The sequence below is a fragment of the Centrocercus urophasianus genome, unplaced genomic scaffold, assembly GCF_019232065.1.
Source record: "Centrocercus urophasianus isolate 14NV4802_14NV808 unplaced genomic scaffold, USGS_Curo_1.0 seq_10, whole genome shotgun sequence".
NCBI lineage: Eukaryota > Metazoa > Chordata > Aves > Galliformes > Phasianidae > Centrocercus > Centrocercus urophasianus.
The window spans coordinates 66032181-66051879 of NW_024884142.1; the positions used below are offsets into that span (position 1 = coordinate 66032181).

The window sequence follows — 19699 nt, forward strand, 5'->3', positions numbered from 1 at the left end:
AAGCATTACTGCAGGCATAGGAGCAGATAACCCAGGGGTTAGACAACTGTCATAAGAATCATTCTCAAGTAAGGCCCACATGAAAACAAAAGTGTCAATTTACAAAATCCAAACCAAGCAGCAGTTGCAGAAATTTATGGGACTTGTCCATAAAGAACAGCAAAGATCCCAACGCCTCCACTGATCTGGCACTTTCAGCCTGTAGCTGACCCATGCACCAAAATCTGATGCTCTGACTTACGCAGTTCTCCAGCTGTGGTCCCATTCGTGTTTCCTAAGTTGTGAGGGAGGGAGCATTTGGGATGACATGCTCACACTTTCTCTTCTAACCTAACACAGTCTTTGGGGCTTTTCTGTATTCCTGGCTCCTCTCCTCTTTCCATCTGGTGCTGTCCTGGGACAGCCCACACCACCAGATACAAAAGGTTTCTCTTTTCCATTGTACTGCTGTCTGCCTGCTTAAGCCTGTGTGTGGTCAGTGCCCTCAGCAATGCTTCAACAGGGCAGCTGCAGTGAGAAATGTGTTGAGCTGAAGCAGGAGAGGAAACGGTGGTCAGGCAAGGGGCATAAATATTTAAGAAAATGCATCAAAGCTATGGAATGAGGATGAAAGGGATTAATGTTTGTTTTCAGAGATGTGCAAAACTCAACTAGCCATGTCTCTGGCTTTATGGGAAGAACAGAGACAGGAAGATAAAAGCAAACACTTGTGACAGGGAAGGTGGTGCAAAACCAGGATAGTGCCGAGCAGGAATGTTTTGAGTGCCACGAAAACAGCAGGGCCATGCCGAGCAGCCAGATGCCCAAGGAGTGTTATTTTTGGACAGCACAACTGACTTGGAGGGAAGTGTGACATTTACTGAGTCACCTCCACCACTTCCTGCAACACCTGGAGCTGACTCTAAAAGCTCTCATTTAGATACTGAGAACTCACTCACTGCTCAGGCTCAAAATAACACAGTTTACTTTCATTTTTTTTTTCTGCAAAGCTCTGCTGAAACCACGACGTGTGATGCAACAGCCTCCGGTGCAGATCCCACCGCCATGTGCTTTTCACTATGAAAAAGTGATTTAACAGTCATCAGTCATCTGTGGCTTCTCCAGGAGGTAATCAGTGACATCTTACTGCGTCCTCCCTGGATCCAGCAACCAACTGTAAGAATTTCTATTTCAAAGCAGCCTGAACTGTGCTGCATCTTGAGCCTGGATTGAGCTTTTCTCCGTTTCCTCTGACTGCAGTGAGCTGCAGCCTCTTCCAACCCAAGCACATGCAGCATTGCTGCAGCACGGGCTGAAGCTGTTTTGAAGGACGGCACTGAACCTCTCCACCTCAGTGAAGGGTCACTTATTTCTCCAGAGTCCTGCCTGCCCCTGCCAGAGCCTTCCAAATTTGACCAACATCTTCAAAGAGAAAGAAATTAAAAGAAAAGCCAATTTGAGTTCATATATATATGGTTTCAGATTTAGTATATTCTTAGACATTTTCTTACACATATTCTTATACATCCAAAATTATACATCCTTCTTATACATCCATGATAAATAGTGCCCTGGGCAACCTGATCTGATGCTTGCAGCAGTGGTTGGCAACCCTGCCGGTGACAAGGGATAGAGACTGGATGATCTTTGAGGTCCCTTTCAACCCTAGCCATTCTATGATTCTATGATTTCTTCTGCTTTTGAATATTCCCCTTGCTAGAGCTGTAAAACTCCAATGGATTCAGAGAGTATGAAACCACTGAGGCTTTAATCCTCCCACTCCTGTTTTGCTGTTTAGTCTATTAATGAGAAAAGGACAGATTGTGTCCTTTTCACATTAATACCACCTTGGTATTATAGAAATTGCACAACATTTCACATAAATCCAGAAACATTTTCAGTGCTTCTGTCAAAAGCCAAAGCTGAATAACAACCATTTTGGCCTTACAAAGGTGTAATCGTTCATTAAGAGCAGTTCTGGTCACAGAGAATTCGCCACTTAAGCCCAAGTGCCTTCATTGTCAGGGCAGCTATTGAAACAACTGCTTGGACAGGATATGACATGAATGTTTAGTCTGTGTGGAAAAAGAAGAAAAAAAAAACCAACATTGAATCCTAGCTTCCGGAAAACAGCCAAGAGCTTTTTTCACTGCGTAGAAATGTCAAAGGTGAGGAAAGACCAGGCTTCCTCTAAGCAGAATGTCTCCTCGTGCACCACCCACCTGTGGAAGCAATGCGTGCAGGACTCTGGCTGCAGAGCCAGACAAGCATCCTGCTAGCTTTCCTGCACCACCAGTGATGGATCTCACATGCCATTTCCAAGTTCACCTCTCCCTGACTTTGTCTGCCCTAGGTCCTGGATCCTGCCCATGGGGAGCTGCTTGGATGCTAAATCAAGGGTATTTTTTCATTTTTTGTTTTTGCAGTAGAGGGTTTGAGATCCACCTCCATTAAGCCAGAGTGTGAGAAGTTGGCCAGCCAACTGAGAGAAGTGTTCCAGTGGAAACTGGACAACAGGAATCCTTCCTCAGAAATGAGCGCTTAGGTTCTGAGGGTGCAAAATTTTACAGATAGTAAGTGAGGCTTGGCGATGGAAATGTGGAGAAAGGACAAAAACTACTCCTTTCGTATGAAATATGCAATTATCTCATGGGCAATTCCACTTGAGAGTTAAGCAGGAATAAAGGCCTGGGACTGACGAGAGCCGCAGAACCATGCTGCTCAGCCAATGCATTCTGATCACAACCCCCAGGGACCTGCTGAGGAGTGGCTCTGCAGCACTCATTGCAGTGCCATGAGAGATGAGTACACACCGTGTGAAGAGCAAACCCACTGGTGTGGAGACTTCATAAAAGCTCCAGCTGCATGAAGGAGCTCCCTGCAGAATCTAAATTTGAGTGGAGACTTCAGTTGTTTTCAATCTCCTGCTTGTTTCTTTCATCTGGGATATTGACTAAAAGGTGCAGAGAAATGTAGCACGGACAATAAGTGGTCTATTTTTAAAAAATATCATTGCTGTGTGGAATCTCCAGGTGTTTGGAGGTTTCAGACAGGTGCACCACTGGACATTCAGTGCTGAAAAATGAGGTTGGACGGAAGACAACAAAATGATCTTCTTTCCAGCTGGACTTACTTTACAGCCTGTCAGTCTGCCACCCTAAATGAGAGAGAGAAAAAAACATTTGTGATGTGGACCTGAGTTGAGATTTTCTGATCGACACTTTTTTTTTTCACTCTTGCTGCTGGTAAGCCTGGGAATTTTTTTCAGCGAGCCCTTGAAAACCCAGTTTGAGTTGTGAGGCTCAAGGTGAGAACTGTGAAGCATACTTGTGCTTCCTTTATTGTGGGCTTTGCTGGAAGAAGAGGCAAGCTGAACTTACACTGCAAGATGAGGTTGATCACTGGGGAGATGCAGAGGCAAGAAAGAAGAGAGTCTCTCAAGGAGCCTGCAGTGGGGCTATGGGGCCAAGTCTGGGTGCTCCAAATGGAAACCTCCCATGCTGGTAGGGAGCAGGATCCTGTGCACCACAGTGTTCTTCACAGAACTGCAAGAAATGATAATTTATAGTGAATCCTTCCTGATTAAAGAGCACAAAGCTCTGCAGTTAATCAAGCTGATTAAACGAATCAAACTTGTTAAGAATGGTTTTATCAAAACATTTACATTTCTGTAGAGCAGAGATTCATGTGTCTTTGCATTGCAAAGTACACAGGTTGCCATGAGAGGACTAGGAAGAGGACAGGGAACATTAACCATGTGAAACACCAAGCCTCCTCCGCTGCCTCTCCCAGCATTCATTTAAACAAAGGAACTCCCTAGGCCATTAATTTTGTTACCCTGCAGGGTATCCTTTACCTTCTGGAAACAGAGACCTCACTGTCCACAGCAAGAGGCCTTCCTGACTTATGGGTACTTCATCTCCAGGCCAAAGTGCTGGAGGAGGTCCTGAGAGAGAAGAACCCTTTCCTGACCCATGATGTCCCTCCATGGCATGCATCCTGGTGGAGCAGTGGCCTCTCCCCTCAGGTCTGAGACTGTCTAAAGAAAAAATAACAACACAAACTTTTTCATAGCTTCAGTCCCAGTGGAGATAGGTCCAGTTAAGGTCTTGGTTGCCTAACTTCTAAGTTTAGCCACTCAAACCTCAGCTGTAACTCTAGAGATATATACTGCTGTGGAGCACCAAAACTACAGTTCCTCTGACACATTACATGCTTCAGAGCAGGAGTGGTGAGGTCCCATGTACCCACACTGCTCCAGGGTGCTCCACCAATGCATCTCCCATAAGCTACCTCTGATAGGGCTGAGCTGCCCATGCTGTGCACAGGCAGACCAAGCCGTGAGGGCTCGCCACAGGCTGAGCAAGCATCCAGAGTTTTCTGATGGAGAGAGAAAGGCATCTCTCACATCTATTTTAGGATCAGGTGAATAATCTGTGGAGGTAGGTGGCTGCCTCCTGACTGGAGAGCAAGTCATGGCGAAGGGACTTGGGCTGAACACCTCACTTCTAGGCAGCAACAATACAGCAGTGCTCCCATACTCCCAGTGACACAGATACTGGTGGGCAACAAGCTGAGTCCAGGAGTTACAGCCACAGCAATATCCGGCACATTGAGGACTTGAACAGAGAGACCACAGTAGCCAGACTAAAGCAGCAACGGGAAAGTGCTTCCTTTTTCTCCTTAAGAGCATGTTCCAAGGGAAGATCTGCACATTCAGCATCTTACAGCCAGTTCTGCTTAGGCAAAGACAAACTTGGCATGGGCACTCTATCTTCCTTGCCATATGCTCTATTCGTTCGAGAGTTGTTTTTCCTGCAGGGGAGGGTGGATTGGCAGGTATGGAAAGATATTCATTAAAATAACTTCGGCTGTTTCCTTGTGCTGGAAACAGTTTGATTTTTACCATCTCCAGTTTGATTTTTAATTCTCATGCTCAGAACAAGCCTGGAACAAAGACATTTCTCTGGGAGCATGACAGGTACTTTCAGAAGGAGTGTCTGAAAGGCCACACTCCCCATGCAGCAGCTCAAGGTGGCATATTTCTAAAGAGAGTGGTAGAAACCAAGAGCCTGATAACAAAAGTCACACACATTATGAAAGCAAACATATTGACATGCAGTGCAACAAGCTGGGCTTCCATAAAGTACCTTATCTGCTTCTGTGCAAACCACTTGCCTGGTTTTCAAACAACAGGTTTCTTGGAGAATGCGTGAACTAAATTACCTATTGCATTTTGCACCGCTTGTCAGATGAATGAGATCCTTTTCAGTGGAAGGACAGACATTTGACTATTTTAGGTTCAAGGATTCTGACCAAATTTCTTCCCAAAAGTGGCTGGAGTTGAATAGCCAGAGAAAATGTATGCACTTAATGGGGCTTAAAGGCTGCAGGGAACTGCACAGAGATGGACAGAAGCCTGAGGGGCAGCAACAATCTCCAGGACCAGGACTTAATGCTCAGAGAAAGTGCCAGAGCTGCTGATAGCAGCCATTGTGAATGTACATGCACGTTCTGCTCTTTAAATGTACGTGTTATTTTCAGTTAAAAAGAAGCTCGCATTCATTGTCAGATTTCTATGACTGTTCTGCACCAAATGGCTTCCAGGTCTCTCCATAGGCTCTAGCTCATTTTCATTCACCTCTGCAAACAAAGCTTTGAAGGATTCAGATCTCAAAAAGAAAACTCAGCATGGCAGCCACAGGAAAACTGGGTAGATCAGATATTTCCTGCAGTTTCGGAGCAGCTCCCAGTCCCCTGCTTAGGGCAACACAACAGGAGCTGCCTGGAGACCCCGTGCCTCTGTCTTTCCCTGCCTGGGATGCCAGGTCCTCCTGTCAGCCCGCTGTGTGCAACTCACCGCTGTGTTCAGTGCAGCTGTATGTGGGAAGGAATTGTTTCCCAGGATGATGGAATACAAACCTACAAAGCATTTCTTTTTACAAAAGGGTTCTTTTGGATTTAGTAATGAGGAAGGGAAGAATGACTGAGCTGTATATTCTTGTTATGATTTTAGACTCATAAATGATCCTTCTGAGATGGGGGATTGAGAAGGAGAACAGCATCCAAAAAGCTCCCACCTGGAACATGGGCAATGCAATGAAACGTATTTGGAGAAATCTCTGAACAGAGAAAACAACTGCAGGCACTTGCATGCCAAAGAAGACATTGGCAAACTGGGCAGCATTCAGCAAAGAATAACAACAGAATCACTAAGTAATGAAATAACTAAATATTAACATTATAGTATTTGTTATGATTTATAATATTTATTATAAATAATAAATAACTAAATATTACAGGTTGAGTAAATAAATCCCATAGAGGGTGATAAAATCATTTGATGTTGTCACCTCGAAGGGGAGCATCCCTGTCATGTAGCGAGCATCTGGGTGCCCTTAGGAGCAGAAGTGGGCTCCGTCCATGAGAGGGGCTTACCAGGGATCAGCGGTGGGTGGAAGAGGTCCTCCTTCAAGAAGGGCCACTATTCAGGGGCTGGTCTTCTGGAAGAAGCTCCCAGCAATAGCTTAAGACACGTGTTTCAAATTCTTCCCTTTACTTTTCCCACAGATGCAAAGGAAAGAGAAATCCCACATTTCTCTTCATGCTTTACCGTGGCTTGCCAGTACCAATCAGCTACCCAAAGGCACAGAGGCAGGATGCTATGAGCACACGTACTCCTTCCTTCTGGATCCATCCACAGAGCCTAAGTTTGCCATTCTGCCACCTGAGCACTGCCTGCAGTGAGAGTTGCATAACGCCTCCATTAATGACTGCTTTCCCTTACTTAGAGCTCTGCCAAAGCTCAACTGCTCATGCTGAGAAACTCTGTGCTGGAAGTGTGCCTCAGGCAGGCTCTTTTGGTAATTTTAAGCTAAAATAATTCAACTGTCTCCCAGAATAAGATTAGCAAGATATATGTTAGCTTGTTCTGTTCAAATAGAGAGATTAAGTGCCTCAGTCTTCAGAGACCGGCACTGACACTTAGCCAGGCAACCGGAATCTGCCTTTGTGACTGTCGGAAGCTTTCCCACCTGTGGCCAAGTTCAACCCATACTGCCATAGCACTAACATCTTCTTCTGACACTGTGGGCCAGCAAAACAAAATAGGAGGCACTATTTTTGGCATTCGATCCTGCAGCTAAAAGCAGCTCTATCACAATGGCTATGCAAACGGGAGCTGTGCTCAGATGGCAAGGGCAATTTTAAATCAAGTATTTCCTAACTACTGAGTGCCTGATCCCACAGACTTCCCATACTTTCAACCTGCTTTGGGTTTGTGTTATTTCCTCGATTTACAGGCAGCGAACTGAAATAAAGCTGCAGGAATGCCGTGATGCGTCCCAGCAGCCATGGGACTCACCAGCAGCACTGGCTCTTGTTTTCCCATGTTAATTCCACAGTGCTTGAAAAGCAGATGAACTGAATGCTGACAAACCATCAGTCTCTGCTGAGGGAGCAGGCAGGAACGAGTTGCAGCCCTTGTCAGTGGGTTCCCCAAATATTTGCTGACAACAGAGAACTCCCACATGGCAGAAACCCCCAGGGCTGTTGCATCTCTTCTCAGCTGGAAGCATGGTATTCTGAGAGCATCTCCACCCTCTGCTCCAGCACTGCAGCATCCCTGTCAGTGTGGAAAAACAAATTCAAAGAGCTGCCGCTCCACACCTGCAGCGCGAGGCTGCAGCACTTCTCCCAGCCTCTCGTCAGTGATTCAGCTGCCAGACCTGAACAAGTCTCCACTGAGCAGGTGCCTTCAGAGAATCCAGCCTCTGCCTTCTCTCAAGAAGTTTCTCTTGAGTGCCTGGGATCTGAGGCTGTTGTTTTTTTTTTTTTTCTAAGGTTTCTTAGCTCAACCTCTTTTTCCCTGTGAAGAACAACCAAAGGCAAATTCCAGATATTTGCCAAATCTCAGGTCTCTGCTCCAAAGGCAGAAAGTGCTGGAATTTCTCAACTGATCAATTTTAGAACGTTTGAATATGAAGAAAAAAGATTGTTCCTCTCATCTCTTTCTTATAAGCAAGCAAAAATATTTTTGCTGAAGCTTCCCAAACAGATTCAGCTGAGGACAGATACTCAGAGCAGAACATGTCAACTCAGCAGTAAGCTGTTGGGGTTCCCAGGGGCTGGAGGCGAAGAAACAATTGGTCTTAAAACAAGAAACAATGGGCCTTGAAAATAGAGACGCCACAGTCATCAGACACATGCAATTTAAACAGAACTTCTGTTGAGCCAGGAGCAGAAAGAGCAGCACAGGTGCAGTGGATATGCTCTATGCAAGGAGGCCATGTACATGGTTTCATGCAAAAACAAACAAACAAACAAAAAAATCAAGCCTCCTTACTCTTTTCTACTCTCTAACTCCTCTCTGCATTGCTTCTACTATTCTCTTTCCATTCTGTCCCTTCCTATCTCACACCCATTTCCCCTCCTTTGGAGTAGGATCATCACAGCCCCACATGCTGATGGCGGGTGTGCAAGGCAAGGGCTGCAGCAGTGCCTCCCCGAGCCCAGCCAGCAGCCTTGTGCCCCTTCCTCCCCTTGAGAGGTTCACACGGTTTGGTAAGCAAGCTTCCTGCCTCCTGCCCAGTCAGCTCTCTATTCATAGGCAAACTGCACTCCTCTGTTTGGCTCCCAGAGAAGATTAAGTATAAAAAGCTCTGAAAGTCTTGCTGCTGAGCCAGCAGGAAACTCAAACTGCTCAGAGCATGGGAACCAATAGAACTGCAATGGCTAGCACAACAGGTATTGTTTGGGAGGAAATCCCTGCAGCAGGCACAGCTGCCTACACACACACACACACATACATACATAACACATAGCACATATTGTTTATTTATGTGTATGCACAGTAAGGGTATGGAAAAGGAGAAGGCTGGGGAAGGGCCAGTGGGTTGAATTGGGTTGATCAGCAGTATTCAAGAAAGACTAAGAGAACTGCTCAGCCTAGCCAAACAGCTGCTTTATTACCCAAATAACTGATCTGTTCACGTCCGCACCATTTGGGACCTCATAGAATTGTAGGATCATTAAGGTTGGAAAAGACCACTAAGACCATCAAGTCCAACCTCTAACTCACCACCACCATGCCCACTAACCATGTCCCTCAGTGCCACATCTCCATGTTTTTTGAACATCTCCAGGGATGGTGACTCCACCACCTCCCTGCGCAGCCAATACCTCACTGCTGTTCCTGAGAATGTATCCTAACATCCAACCTGAACCTCCTCTGATATAACTTGAGGCCATTCACTCTGGTTCTATTGCTTTTACCTGGGAGAAGAGGCCAACCTCTGTCTCGCTACAATTTCCCATCATGTAGTTGTAGAGAGCGATGAGGTTCCCTGAGCCTCCTCTTCTTCAGACTGAATGACACCAGTTCCCTCAGCCACTCCCCTTAAGACTTGTGCTCCAGACCCATCACAGGTTTGTTGCCCTTCTCTGGACACACTCCAGGGCCTCAATGCCTTTTTTGTAATGAAAGGCCCTGAAGGCACCTCAAAATAAGGTAATGGTAAGTTAATCTAATCAGGGATTTACTGCTTCCACTGCACCACACCAAATTCTAATACAGAGTCTACCTGCAAATATATTAAAGCTGGGACGGCAGGGGAGGGGAGAAGCAGGTTGAATTAAAAGGCCTTTTTTTTTTTTTTTTTTTTTTTTTTTTTTTTAACAAAAAAGGGAATAAAAGCTGTGGTAAAATAGCCCAGAAACCCCACATTCAAAAGGAGTTATGATGTTTAACAAGATTATGGAGATCTATAGAGCTCTCTCTCTATAGGTGCTAAGAAAATAAATGTGAGAGCAGCAAGTCACCCCATCCAGCTCAGTCATCCCTTGCAGTCATCTCAAGGAGCAGCAGCTGTGAAATCCTCAGGTAAGTGTGTGACCCCAAATCTCATGACCCTGTAAAGGTGGCCAGAAAAGCAATACACGCCTCGGAAAGTGAGAAAGCAAGTAGAGTGAAAGGGCCAAGCTTCACGTCAATATTAAAATATGTAAGTGATAGATTGCCAGGATGGGATTGATCTTTGTTTCCCAAATATTCCATACTGAATTGCATTATAAGCACTGCCATCCAGAGTCCCAGCATTTATGCATGGCCACACTTCTGAATTGACTTAAAGCTTTCTGCAACAGGATTTTATCACTTCACAGAAAAGGGACAGCTGTGAAAGTCAGATCCAGACTGAGATCCAGTGTCCTCAAGTGGCTCCTTTTGGGAGAGTGAAGGATTGCCAGGTTGTGTCCTAGCCCCACCCCATTGTAGAACTAGGTGGAGGAGCATCCGTGCATCTGAGGTCATTCCTTGACTTCAGTTAGGCCATTTGGGGGTAGGAAAGCTCAAAGCAGTCTTATTTTGGATGAACACCAAAAAGCAGTCTGGGAACCTGGCCGAAATGAGCTGACTCTCCAAAGCGAGTAACACCAGTGGAAAATGTGGGTAAGAGCTTACCTCTGCTCTTTGTAGCTTTCCTGTAATAGGTTTTTCCTCTGTCGCATGGGAGCTCTGAGAGCAAGCCCATTTCCACTCCAAGGTGAGGGAATTAAAGTGCAGCACCATGCTCCTGCACAGCATTCAGGTCACACTGTGGTCTACACTTGGAGGTGCTGCCGGCACAGCGCATCAGTACAGCCTCCCACGTCTCTGCAGGATGAGCACGGAGCAGGGGGTGCCATCAGCAGCACCAGGGAGAAAGCCCTGCATGCTGGGCTTTGTTACCAGACCCCCTGTATGGGAACAGAACTGCAGAACAAGACAATACTTCTCATCTGAAGGAGAATATTTCTTCCTCCATTAATTATTTCCCTTGCTATTCCTGGCGGTGACCTTCGCTGAAAAGGAAAAAAAATCCCATTGCTTTTATATCTTTTATCCGACTTCCTATTCTAAAGCCTCTGGCTAGAATGAGTCACATTTATATCTGCTATCACATTACATTATGCAGTATCAATGCTGCTACCTGTCCTCTCTTCCTCACCACCCAGGCTTGTTGTCATTAGAACAGGCAACTTGCAGCTGCACTTAAAGATTGCCTGCCTAGGTGGCAGTGCCCCTAATACCCTTATCTCAACTGTGGAAGCAATAATGTGAGAGACAGCTGGCCTCACACCTCAGCTTGAAGGGAAATCACCCTGGTTAGGTGTAGGGAAGTGTTTTTCTGTGGCAGAGCAGATGCTGCCTCCTCTTTGGCTGCTCACAGTGACATCCCTGGTGTACACTACTAGCCCTTCAGCAGCCACTCACTCATTCTAAGATAGCCCACAGAGTTTTCCTTTAGCATCAACCAAACCTCCTCCCAGCAGTGTATGGGGGTGGTAAGAAGCTCCAGCAGAGAACTCTCTGAGAGACACCTCACATTTACAGCCCTCTGAGAGGACTTCCCATAGAAGAGAGTGAGCTGTAAATGTAGGGTGAGTTTAGGGACCTGGTTTAGTGGGCAATATTGGCAGTAGGTGGATGGTTGGACTAGATAACCTTAGAGGTCTTTTCCAACTTTAATAATTCTATGATTCTATGGTCCTAGGTCTCTCATTGCATTCATACTTTCTTTCTTCCTCTGCCATATAAATGGTGGCTGAGACTCACTGCTCACAAAGTATTATAGAATAACAGAATTACCACGGTTGGAAAAGACCACAAAGGTCATCTAGTCCAACCAGTATTTCCCAACCAAACCATGTTCCTTTGTACCACATTGACACATTCTTGAACACGTGCAGGGATGGTGACTCCATTACCTCCCTGGGCAGCCCATTCCAGCACTTCACCTTTCTTTTGGAGAAGAAAGTTTTCCTAATATCCAACCTGAACCTCCAGTGATGCAACTTGAGGCTGTTCCCTCTAGTCCTATCATCTTCCATATGAAAGGGGCACTTGTAAGCAAACTGGATGCCAGACATATGTCATCTTTTTTCAAATGTGAATTTGGACAGTGGCAATGGTCAAAGCCTCCTGTCAGAAATGGATGTTTCCTCCATCACTGAGAGACCTGTACCAAACTGATGGGAAAAAAGCTAGTTGCTGGCAGGGCAGGAAAATCCATCCACTTCCAATGCTTGTGGCATCCCAGGTGGGTCTGTGCAGAGCAAACAAACTTTTTTTAAATAAACAGCACCATGCACCATGGTGTGAAAGCAAGTAATTTAAGGCAAATTGCAAGAAGTGTGACAAAACAGCAGGAGGGAAGGCAAGATCTGAGGGTACTTTACAAAAGTATGCTTATTCTGCTGACATCCACAGAAGAGGTCATGGTCTGGAAAGAGCAAAATATTTTCAGCAGTCGTTGTTACTGCTAGTGCAGGTCTGCTTGTCTTTCTGTGACAGTGAGAACTAATCACTGTGCTTGAAGTTGTATTGTAGGATTTTAGCTTAAAAATCAAAACCAAAAGAAAATAGGAGAGCCACTTTGAATACATATATATTCAGGTCTCTAATTAAATAAACAAACTAATATGGCACATGAAAAAAAATAAAGAGTTTTTCTTTAAATTTAGTGCTGCTTTCATTGCACCTTTGGCAATAGGCACGGAATTTTTTCAGTAGCTTTTTTCTTATCTTGAATAATGGATGTGCACTACCTTCCCTTGCAAAACCATCTCTTGATATTTGTAAGCTTTGTTGATAGAGGAAAGGACGCACTCAGGACCTTCTGAGCAAGATCTTACTCACAGGTACAAAGCTTTATTCACTGATGAAAGAATCCTCTCAGAAATGCTAATATCAGCACTTAGACACAGTGGCCTAAATAAACATAATGGTTGGTACATTATTCTTTTTGGATCCTTTACAAAATTGAAGTTCTTCAGAATTAGTGTTGAAATAGCGTTTTGCTGGAAAAGAATGAACACACATTTCTAAATTAAAATCTACTGATGGTAATAGATGATGCACAAGTCCCAAGAGAGGGCTTCTCTGTCAACTCAACCAAAGTGAGAGGAGGAGGGGTAGTGAAGAGATGGAGCATTTTGATAACTTGGATCATATCTGACTATTTGCATTCCCTTGGGAGATTTACTGCTACTTCTGAGAGCAGCAGCCAAAAGTATGCTTTGATGTATCTTTTATCTAAGGCTATCTAAATACCATCTTGATAAATTACATTTGTGCAGTTGAAGCACTGAACCAGAGAGAGAGCTTTTGTTCCTCTTTCTATCATAGGCTCTTGGTGTGTCCTTGGAGAAGCAACAGAGATTCACATGCCACATGAGTCCCAGCTGACTGGAAGCTGGCAAATGTTGTCCCAGTTTTCAAGAAGGGTATGCAAGAAGATGCTGGTAATTACAAGCCTGTCAGTCTCTCTTCAGTGCCTGGTAAAATTATGCAGAAGATTATTCTGGAAGTTAGCGAAAAACACTTGAAAGGCAATGCAGCTGTTGATCATAACCAACTCGGGTTCCTGAAGAGAAAGTCCTGTTTAACAAACTTAATTTCCTTTTATGCCAAGGTGACCCACCTTGTTGATCAAGGGAAGCCAGCTGATGTAATCTTTTAGATTTCAACAATGATTTTAATACTTTTTTTCACCATATCCCTCTTGACAAAATGTCCAGCATCCAGCTAGACATAATGCAACAGGTGTACATTTGGCTCATGGGTCGGGCTCAAAGTGTTACAGCAAATGGGTGGCCAGTCATTAACAGGGTTCTACTGGGCTCCATTTTAGTCCGTTCTCTTCAGTGCTTTTATAAATGGTCTGGACACAGAACTCGAATCTATATTAAGTAGGCTTGCAGATGATACTAAATTAGAACAGAATCACGGAATCATACAATATCCTGAGTTGGAACAACCCCATAAGGATCATGGAGTCCAACTCTTGGCTCTACATAGCACTACCCAAAATGCAAACCATTTTTCTGAAAGCATCGTCCATATGCATCTTGAAGTCTGGAATGCACTGCTGTAGACTCCCCTGATTGCAGAGAGGTCTTGCAGAGAAATTTCAGCAAATTAAAGGGCTGGATAATCATCAACCATGTGAAGTTCAAGAAGAGTATTAAGAAGAGGTTCTTCACCAGTATGTGGTCAGGCAGTGGAACAGGCTCTCCACAGCAGTGGTCATGGCCCCAGTCCTTTGGAGTTCATTAACTATTTTGACAATGCTCTCAGACACAGAGTTTGATTTTGGATGGTCCTGTGTGGAGCCAGGGCTTGGACTCAAAGTCCTTTCCAGGTTGGAATATTCCAGAATTCACCTGGGCCCCTATCAGCCAAGTAGAGGAGAGATCACTTGCCTGCAGAGCAGCAGAGAAGGAAGCTCTGTGCATCATGAAATGGACAGGGCCCGCAACGCTGAGTCCTCCTGAAACCAGTGAAAACAAACTGATGCTAGTCAGATGTAAGTAGCCCTAAAATTAATAATATGATTCACTAGGAAACAAATTCCTCAGTTCTAAAAGTTACCAGCAACAATCATCTCTTCTGACCCTACTGCTTCCATAAATAAAGGACCATTTGAAAGGTCACTGGCTATAAGGTAAAGCAAGTGACTTTGCTTTGCATGCAGGGGAATATGACTTAAATTAGGCCAATTGAGTTTATGCTGAAGAGGATTACAGTTTCTCATGTGCTCCTTAGCATAGCCCAACCATGCAAGGTCACTTATCTGGCTAAAACTCCAGGACATTCAACCTTGCCCATGGGCATTTCCCCAGTGATGAGAAAATAGATGGAAACAGAGTTGCCAGAAGAAACTGTCGAGAGCAACAACAAGATTCCTGCAAATAAAAGAACTTCCTCAGATCAAAGAGGACAAGTATTTTTTGCTCCTCACCCTCCTCCACCCCCAGGTAATGGAGAGCTGCTGGATTCAGCTGGAGGAGAAGGGGGGATGAAGGAGTAAGAAGCAATATTTTTGGTAAGGGAATGCATACAGTAAATAACAGCTGCAAACACTCCCCAGGGTATTGAAGACATTATAAATTGGGGGTTTTCTTCCCCAAATCAGACCTCAATGGGAAGCAACTTTTATCCTGTATAAAGGAGCGCTCTACAATAAGCTTGTTAAGCTTGGAAAGTGCTCTGGGAGCCCCTGGGATGAAAGGCGCTCTAGGAATGAAAGCTGATATTTATGATTATTGTTTGAAAGGAACAGAGAGAAACACTGATGTAAAATATGAATGGCTGCTGGTGCCAAAAGATCCGTTGTTGACTTGGTGCCAAGGAAGATATTCCCAGCTCTCAAACCTGGATGACAAGGATTTAGAAGGTGCAAGAATTGGAAGTGACTCCTGTAAATAGCAGCAAACAGCAAATGTAGGGCAAATAGGTGTCTTGTGAGTTTCTCTTTTCTTCACCATAAAGTGTAGGCCATATGATCTCTCTCACCCCAACTCTGCCAGCCAAAACAAGCACCCATTAACTACAGTACTGCTGGTCTGCCCTCCTTTTAAAGGAAGAACTTTTAAAAGGAGAGGAGGGGAGAGGCATATCCTTCCTAAGTGATAAAATGTAATGGATTGGCCTGAGTAGATTCATATCTAATCTCACACAACCTTCTAAAAAGCAGAATCAACCCCAGGCTATTGTAAATTAAACTTCCCTATTTCAGAAAGCTATGAGGGAAGACAAGCAGGCTAACAGACTATGCTCCTGCAGACACTACCTGCATGCTCTCAGCTTGCATAAATCTCTTCTGTTGATTTTACACCGGGCATCTGGACCCCTGATGCGGCACTCTGCAGCTCCCAGAGAGGATGTTTTTCCATCCAGAATTGGTACTGAGAAATCTTCACCTCAGTCTGTCAATCTTCCACTTTTTCCCCAAGAAAAACTAGAAGAAAATCCTTAGAGAGAAAAAATTATTCAGTTCTTCAAAAACAAGCTCAAAAGTGACTCTAGTGCTGAAGAAACCTTTACAGCAAAAACCCACAGGATCTCAAGAAGTGGTGTTTTTCTTTTTTTTAATATAGCAAAAGAAGAACACAGCATGTGCCAGAGGCTGAAAGCTAATGCCATACACATTTAAATTAGATATTAGGTGCAATTATTTTTTTTTTAACAAGTGAGTGTGATTAACCATGGCAATGAATTATCATAAAGAGCTCCGATTCTCCAGCTCTCAGGCTCCAAATGAAGACAGGAAGCCTTTCAGAGGCGTTCTTTGAGCCGACAGAGGTAGCTGAGCTAGAAGAGGCAGATGGCACTAGGGACAGGGAGCCCATGGGTTAGCACTCTACCCAGGCTAGCAACTCAGTGCATCCCTTTGGCCTTCCAACCTCTCTGTGCACCAACTCCACACTGCCTAATGTGACTGTGCCACCTGCTAGCCAGGAAAGCGCTGTGAGTGCTCACTCTGTGTCACTGAAGCCTTGCCTCCCACTCCAGAGAAGCATGGTTTCCCCAAACCACTGAGACTGGTAGTACCAGCAGCCTTTGCTGGTGTATGCCAATGCATGATATAAGGGATATAAGGGAGCAAAGGAGCAAACCCCTAAGAAAGGAGCTCTGTGCTGTTGCTCACGGCTGGTCGTAGCCCACCAGGGACTGGTGCAGGACACACTTGCCAGCTCCTCTCCCTTCTCACTGCTCCCTTTTTAGGAACAGCCTAAAACCAATGGGTCTGTATTAGTAACAGAAAGTCCTTGGCCTTTTTGGTTTGTTTTTTTTTTTTCCTTTTCCCTTCAGCTATTTAGGCCAACTCTGGATAATCATGCTTTCTAACTTAGACTCAGTCAGTGCCATGGCAACCATTTCAACACGCAGCTCATAGCCGGCCTCTGAGAAGCACAGCTCCATTGAGAAGCACGCACACCTTGATGCTTCGTGAGAGGCATGAAGAGAGGAGTGCTGCCATCTGCTATACTGACACATTTTTATACCGCCTTACCTCTGGCAGCATGAATATCTGCTTTCAGCTCTGAATAGCTCATCAACTTCTGTCCCCATTCCCTCCTAGAAAAAGAGGTTCTATAAAAATTGGCACAGATTTATGAAGATGAAAGAGAAAGGTGTAGGAAGGGAAATGCACTTGGAAATTCCACTCTGTGGCCTTTGAATTCACCCTTGCAAGAATGCAGCTAAGCCTGTCCTGATACTGCTTTGAAGGAAATCCTGTTTTGTTCTGTTGTGTCACCATGGAAAAGGAGAAAACTTCTAGGGCTTGCTTTCAGTTTTTCTTGAATCACAGGAGAGAGATGGCAGCCACGGAGGAGCGTGGGCACTGCTCTCCCTCCTCTGCAGAATGCCTCCTGTTTGGTAACATAACAGCTTTGCCCCATGCAAAACCAGATCCACATCTCTCCATGTGAGCAAGCCTCAGACAGCACTGGGAAAGAACATATCTGGAGCATTCAGGTGTATTTTCCCAACCATTGTCCCTGAGTTTTGCTCGAAATCTAGTAGCTGGGTTTGCCTTTGACCACTTGTGATGGTAGCTCTCGACAGTTGGCTGGCACAGTGCAGTGCTGCACCCGTGTCTGTCGTGCTGGCTGTCAACACACATCTCTTCTCACTGAACACGCTCTTCTCCCCAGCACAGTCAGGGAGGAGGACCTGGCTGCCAGTGCCACAGCATAAAGAAAATCTTATTAATTTCTTTATGTAATTGTGGCTGCTCTGTAGAAGAACGTGATGTCACATCTTGAATGTTTTCTTTTACGTGTTTGTGTGTGTAGGTTTCGAACACATACGTACAGAGCACTTGTAGCGTCATGTTGACCCTGACCTGGGGTAATTACACCTTCCATTCCTTTCTTTCCATCTTTTTCTGCATTTGTACCATTGTGGTACCACTGTACCAGCAAGATCTGCCCCCATCCCTGCCACCTCTTTGTCACTAGTAAGAAAAAAATTCTGCTTCTGACCAAGGGAGAGGAAAAATCCAGGTGCACCCACAAACACATATATGTCAGTGCACCCAAAATAGCCAAAATGGATGAAACATTTGATTTCAGTTTGAACACACCACTCGCCGATGCTTGCCATAGGAGAGCACAAACACGATACTTCACACTGATATTTTTTCTAGGAACGAATTCAAGAGACCAGAGCCAGCAGTCCCTTAAGGCAGGTATATCAGTCTAAGCCAGAAGGTAAATACAGCATCGCAATTGCCTTTGCCCTGTTATTTTAATGCATGCGCGTGCAGGCACACATGGTGTTTCGTAAGCCCTGCATATGTACTTCTCAATCAAGTATCATTTATATACACCATCTTTCACTGAAATAAAACCTCTGAGATTGCTGAGGTTAGGAAACACGGTGTGTGCTCAGAGAGGCACATCATGGACAGCCCAGTAAATCTCTGGGACTTCTGACCGTGTACAGACTGCCCTGGGGAACCCGCAGCCTCAGCTGTCCTTTCTAATCTGCAACCTAAAGTCAAGATCCAGGCTGGCAGGAGGAAAATATAGGACACAAGCTTTTAGCCAACATGTTAAAGTTAATGCGTTTCTGTAGCTATAATAAGCACAGACAAAATTATGAAGCTCTGTAAGACTGGGAATACCACCTCTATGGCATGCATATAACATTGGCCTGACACTGCAAAGCCAAATTTCTGCAAATAGCCAAATGCCTTTTACCACCTTCCACTTTCCCAGAGCCTCCTCTTCTGGTGGTCCCTCTCTGCTCCATGCATAAGGAGGCTCTCTTACCACCCTCCTGTCAGAGAGGGAACAGAGGGATGATGGCTAGAAATGAAGCTGGAAGAGAGACTCTTTTATCATATCCCACTTCAGGTAACTTGCCTAACACAGACGGACCGGCAGCATCTAGAGCAGAAAATCAAAGTAGTGAACCAGGGCACAGGAGGAGGAGCTCAGCCCTCCGCAAGTCCAACCCTCAGCTCAGCACAGGACACAGCCTTGCACAGGGCTGCCAGCGCTCTCCCACCCTGTTGGAAAAGCACGCCTCAGGAGGGACTCAGGGACTGCTCCCAACAGGTTTGCATGTGGCTACATGGATGTGGAGGGCAAAGGGGGTTTATCTGTACCACCACAGCCACTCTCCTTAGGCAGAGGGCAGCTCCAGTTCCTGCTCGCTTTATTAGCACTAACAGCCATTATACCCACAGGCCACCTCGGACTTCAGCCAGCAAATGAACTGCCCTGCCTTTGTTTTGATGAAATCAGGACGCGTCCCTGAGCCAGCTGCACAAACCCTGTACTCCACTTTGTTCCAGTGCATAGTCCCACAGGCCAACCCCAGCCACCAGCTGCTCAGACCAGCACACCTGCTGCTGCAGAGGTGGAAGGGAGAAGTGCTGATCCAGACACTGCCACCTCCCAGCTGGGCGCTGTGCCTGCCTGAGGGCAGCTCGCTCTGCTGTGCTCCATCAGCACAGCCCACCTGCCTGAGGGTCAGTTCAACCCTCTAGAGGCTCCCAGAATAATCTGAGCTGTAGATGGGGGCAAATGGTGTGGTGCTTCTTGAGGCCCAGATCCACCCTTCCTCTTACCTTTCAGTAGCAGGAGAGCAGCAACGCTCACTTACTTTGTTTTCATTTGATCAGAATGGAAAGATGAGTGCCTGCAGAGCTACCTGCTGCATTCTGTCTGCGTTAACAGTGCACCCTGCTGTACCCTGTGGGACCTTGGAAGCAGCACCCCCATTTCACTCCAGCAGTCTGGGCAGCACGGCACCTTCTCTGGATGGTACCGAGCTGAGGAAAGCTGTGCAGAAACCCGCACTCTTTTCACGTGCTTTGGAATCCAGTATTAGGAGTGCGCTTGGTTTCCATCAGGATATGCAAGAGGTTAGGAAGAAACTTAA

The 19699-nt window shown here is 45.5% G+C and overlaps 2 long non-coding RNA genes across 2 annotated transcripts; both read right to left on the reverse strand.

Annotated features, from left to right (window-relative positions):
- Positions 1-2952: 2952 nt before the first annotated feature.
- LOC122165808 lies at positions 2953-4194 on the reverse strand. Its single transcript, XR_006170604.1, has 3 exons — positions 3836-4194; positions 3360-3524; positions 2953-3136 (listed from the first exon to the last, which is right to left on the reverse strand). It is a non-coding gene; the product is annotated as an uncharacterized LOC122165808 (long non-coding RNA).
- Positions 4195-14217: 10023 nt separating this feature from the next.
- Positions 14218-18761, reverse strand: LOC122165812. The gene is made up of 3 exons (XR_006170605.1): positions 16815-18761; positions 15591-15771; positions 14218-14288 (listed from the first exon to the last, which is right to left on the reverse strand). It is a non-coding gene; the product is annotated as an uncharacterized LOC122165812 (long non-coding RNA).
- Between the last annotated feature and the right edge of the window lie 938 nt (positions 18762-19699).